Raw genomic sequence first — 6,059 nt, 5'->3', positions numbered from 1 at the left:
TATTGTAGTAGTATTCTGTTTTTGTCTTATACAGTAAAGTAGAAATAGGAGACGTTGTCTAAAAATGGTATGAATTGAAAAAATGTAAAACATGAACTTATCTTACCATAGGCAATTTATTGATGAAATTAGACAAAAGTTATGTGAAATGCTCAAAGAACTGTCCCTGTAACGGTAGGGTGGTGAAGGAGATTACCTATAAACGTATGTATATTACCTATATACATACATATATATATATATATATATATATATATATATATATATATATATATATATATATATATATATTATATATATACATATATATAGATGTATGCTTATACTGTATATGTGTGCTGCCTTCTATCAAAAAGGCAATTGTGCACTAACTACTGCTTTAACAGATGCAGTTATTGCTAATGGTTCAGACTGGGACAAGTCTTAATATGCATTCATACACGCATATATATATATAAATATATATATATATATATATATATATATATATATATATATATATATATGTATATATATATATATATATATATATATATATATATATATATATATATATATATATATATATATATAGATATATATATATCAATATATATATATATATATATATATATATATATATATATATATATATATATATATATATATATATATATATATATATATCAACGAATAACACGTGGGAGTAAAATAAAACGTCGATATAAAAGTCATCGCAGTTCGGATCAGTAGTCAAACAAAAACGAGAATAATTATGGAACAAGAATAAACAGCAGAGGCTTCATTATCGAAGGGAAAAGAGGCTGAAACGTAATTCAAGATGATAATTTTGATAATTCAAAGATTAATAAAAATTATATCATAATAATTTTAATCATTTGAATAATAATAATTTTATTAATTTTGAAATTAATAATATTAATAATATTAATAATAAATAAAATAATAATAATAATAATAATAATAATAATAATAATAATAATAATAATAATTTCAATAATTTTATGCATATAAATAATCTAAATACTATTAATAATATTATTCCTAATAATCTTATTAATGATAATAATTTTATCAATAATAATAATTACAATTCTAATCATTCTAATATTGATAATAATTTTAATAAGAACTGCAATAACGATAAATCTTAGAACAATACATAAACTTACTACTTCCTATTTGTAAGTTTATCCATAAAAGATTCAATTATAAAGCCTTTAAATTTAAAATACATTTTTGCATTGTTTACGTTTGACTATTTTCAACTCAAATATTCGTGATTGAATATGAGAAGTTGATTGCTAGCCTGGTTTTTTTTTTTAACCTGTGACTTGTTATTTATTATACTAAAATCTTGTGTAACTGAAAATTCAAACACGTATTACCGGCCCAGACACAGACACACAGACAGATAGACAGACACACGTCTACATAAACATGCTCGCACACACACATACAAGCATACATTTATATATATATATATATATATATATATATATATATATATATATATATATATATATATATATATATATATATATATATATATATATATATATATATATATATATATATATACACACACACACATATATATATATATATATATATATATATATATATGTATATATATATATATATATATATATATATATATATATATATATATATATATATATATATATATATATATATATATATATATATATATATATATATTATACATACATATAAATGTATATATAAATACACACATATATATATATAAATATATCTATATATGTACATATATATATGTATGTATATATAAATATATATATATATATATATATATATATATATATATATATATATATATATATATATATATATATATACATATATATATATATATATATATATATATATATATATATATATATATATATATATATATATATATTGACTTATTACACTGGGATCAAACTCAACAAAGGAAAGTAGAATTATGAATACAAATTATTACTGTCATTGCTATCATTGTTATTATCATTATCATTATGATTACTATCAATTATATTATTTGGTTTAGTGGTGTTAATGCTTCTATAGCATTATTTTTGCTACTACTACCACTTCTCATAACAACAACAACAACAACAACAACAACAACAATAATAATAATAATAATAATAATAATAATAATAATAATAATAATAATAATAATAATAATAATGTCATAATGAAATTTCTTTGATAATGAACGTTATATAATAAATATTAGTCCTATACTTTTTTGAATACGCACTCGCCTACACAGATACCTGGAACTTCATAGCAGCCATTAAAAAAAAAAAAAAAAAAAAAAAAATAAAAAAAATACCTCCATGAAAAAATGTATTTTAATCTAGAGCGTAAGTACTATGAAAATAAAAAAATAATATTTTGTTAGCTTTTAGGAAAATCCAATAAAGGATGACGGCTCTATGGTATAATTTGAGGAGAAATACTTGCTAGGGTACCTGAAAGTTATATCGTAAATTATTATAAATAATAGACTTAAATGTTACGTTGAACCAAGATTCATTTCATTGATGATAATAATTATGAAAATAATAACGGCGACAAGAGGCAACGTAATAATAATAATAATAATAATAATAATAATAATAATAATAATAATAATAATAATAATAATAATAATAGATTATTTTTGCACATCTAAGATTTTTCAAAGCACTATGAAAAAGAGAGCAATTTTATTAAAAGTAATTTGGTTTTTCATGCAACAATTGTGGACGTCAACGATATCAATTTAGAGAATCACTCCATTTCATGGAAAGGGATCAGATTTTTTTTTTTTACTTGGCTTCTATATCAAACAATTAGATTTTTCATGTTATAGCTGATGATTAAAAGTTTAAGGGTCGCTCATGAATGGCAGAGGAAAGGGACAGTGACATTGCCCTAGCAAGTAGGACAACGTCCTGGAGACTGACCAAAATTACATATGATCAGCGGCCAAGCCCCCTTTTCACCCAAGATAGGACCAAGGAAGGCCAGGAAATGGCTACTGATGACTAAGTAGAGAGACCTATAGGCTCCACCAAACCACCCCTCATTAGCTCACAAGAATGGTGAGGTTGCAGTGACCAAAGGAACTAACGAGTTTGAGCAGGACTCAAACCCCAGTCTGGTGTTCACCAGTCACAAACGTTACCACATCGGCCTCCTGAACACATATTTTCCGTCATTTTGAGAGAGATTTCTTTTCATATGCAGGTTGTGAGCGACCACTCAGTAGATGGAAAAAGAAAGTTTTTTTGTACACCCGAATCTGTTAAAAACTAGACGGTTACCAACGACTATCGTTTCCAGAGGCAGTGTAATAGTGTTTTTTCCCAAATATCTAACAAACCAGCTTATGAATTTCCATGAAACGACAGCAATGAATGTTTCAGACATTGGCCTAATTTTTGGTGGTACAATGAATTGACAGATGTGCTTAAGTAACCCGTTTACTCTTAGAAAAAAGAAGAACTTCTTCCCTTCCTTCAGAGTGTTTTGAAGAAGTGTTACTTAATCACGTAACTGTGACGTAGAAGTTCCCCCAAACCTCCTTCGGTGTTTACACCTATGGCTATCATAGTACTCCCCCCCCCCCTTCCTTCTTGCCTTCTTTCCTTCATTCCCATTGTTATTAGGCTACCAAGTAAATCCCTGTTAGGAAAGACTGTGTACTGCACATGTAAAATGAGCCAAAAGAGCAATAAAATGTTTTATGGTGGTAGATAATGATTAGATGGTTAACAAAAATTATCAAACATAACAAAAGAAGTTTAAAACAGGGGTGTGGAATCGCACTGAGAGATATTCTACTCAAACTCCTACAAATTTTAGATTTGCGACTAAAAAATATAATAAAAGAAAAAAATAAAATAAAAACATTAGTAAAAATAGAAAACAAGTTTTTTCCTTGAGAGTGATGATGAGTAAAATGTATGTGTCCATTTCTTGTTTTTTTTCTTTTTTTATTCCTCATAAATCTATGGTTTCCAACAATTGGTGATAACATTATTTTGGAAAAGCAAAGCTAATGAATACTTTGATACGAGAATATCAGCTTGTCATGTAGACAATGTCAATGGATTTCTCAAAGTAAGGTTGATTGGTTCATGAATTGAAGTCTGGTATAATTCTAGTGACAAAGTCGCAATGCTATTTGTCAAATACCTTTTAAGTAACAAAAATAGGTACTGGTACTTATAACGTAAATAAATATAAAAAATTATAGGTTGAAATATAATAAATCTTATGTATGTATGAACACACACACACATACACACACACACACACACACACACACACACACACACATATATATATATATATATATATATATATATATATATATATATATATATATATATATATATATATATATATATATATATATATATATATATATATATATATATATATATATGATTTCAAAATTTATCAAATGGCCGATGTCAATGCCCTTATATGAAACATCTTTTAGAAGTCTACCTTCTAAGGAATTCAAGCTACTCTCTCTGGTGAAATTGATATGATAAATTATATCAAACAATGCTCTCTGTCATTTTCTTCCTGGCAATTGATGTATCGAGTAACCTATGCTGTATGGAAGAATGAGTCCTACGGCTTAACCTAAAGAAAATTATACATCTATTGCTTTACCAACACTCGCTTGAAGTGCGAAGTGCAGGGTTACCATGGCTTCTTTCGTCTCCTGTCATAAGTCTCATTCTTGATCTTCAATATAAGTGAGTGGGTAAGATATAAAACGTTGGTCTTGTGTTTAGGTAAAGTCTAAAGTCACAAATCACATTACCAGGTATGCTGAACTTTTACATACAAAGAATTTCGTATTACTTGGGGTAGGCCATATGACAATTATCTATGGAGTTAAACAGGCGTTTAACAATTCGGGGGATGGGTGGTACAGGGGAACAAACATTATAACAACGTCACTGAGGGACGTCATCACTTTTGCGAATGTGTGGGTGGCTAAGACTGGCTTTAGCCTCATTTTCTCAAGTAAAAAAGTTATTGAAACGTAATTGGCAATGCACAGTTTTTACCAAAATTAGGCCATTGTATGAAGCGTTCCCTGCTTTGATATCATGGAAATCCATCAGTTATTTTATGAGTTATTTAAAAAAAAAAACACTATTACACGGCCTCTGGAAACCATAGTAAATGGCAAAAACTACAAGGTCCAAAACTATTACAGAGAATATACTTACAAATTACAAGACAAATTTTTACGTTTACAAAGTAGATGTCAAAAACTAGATGGATACAAACTATATGGCAAAACTAGGAGGATCTAAACTATGACAAGGAATAACTACAGACTAAAAGACAAAACTTAATGTTTATAAATTAAATGACCAAAACAAGATGGTTAGATACTAGACAGGTAAAAATCACAGTTACTGTTTGTTTATGCTCAATTTAAATATCTCATTAATTTAGTAAATCTTACATTTGATTGGAAAAATAAATACGTTAACCATAGCTGGAATTAATTCAACCCATTGATGCCAGCCATCATTTTTCATTCATTGTATTTCTCATTATAAAAATTATCACGATTATATAAATTCATAATGATTTTTTATCTCCTTTCTTTTTCAAGAATCATATTTTGTCCTGATAAAATATAACGCATAGACTGTTTATATATAAATGTGTGTATCTTTACAAGCTTCCAGTATTAAGCCCTTCTCCATTCCTAGACATTCTTGTGGTTATAAAATGCCATTATGGGTTCCAGCATTGTATTGAAAATTAGTTCCAGACCGTTTTCCAGGCGTCACTTGTTTATGCAATTCAGTGATGTCAATCAAAGGTAGAAAAATCCTTTTCGTTCTACCTTAGAATTCTAGCCAAAAGTAGAAAACCTTTTCTATATAATTCTGTAAAGCCTTTTGTCAGATGAGGAAGTTCAAAACAGAATCTTCATTAAAAGAAAAAAAAAAGCTATGAAAGACAGGAAAATATTGATTTTAGAGTCATTTTGCTTTTTC

The sequence above is a fragment of the Palaemon carinicauda genome, chromosome 12, assembly GCF_036898095.1.
Source record: "Palaemon carinicauda isolate YSFRI2023 chromosome 12, ASM3689809v2, whole genome shotgun sequence".
In the NCBI taxonomy this organism is placed as follows: Eukaryota; Metazoa; Arthropoda; class Malacostraca; order Decapoda; family Palaemonidae; genus Palaemon; species Palaemon carinicauda.
Note: the sequence above shows the minus strand (reverse complement) of the source record.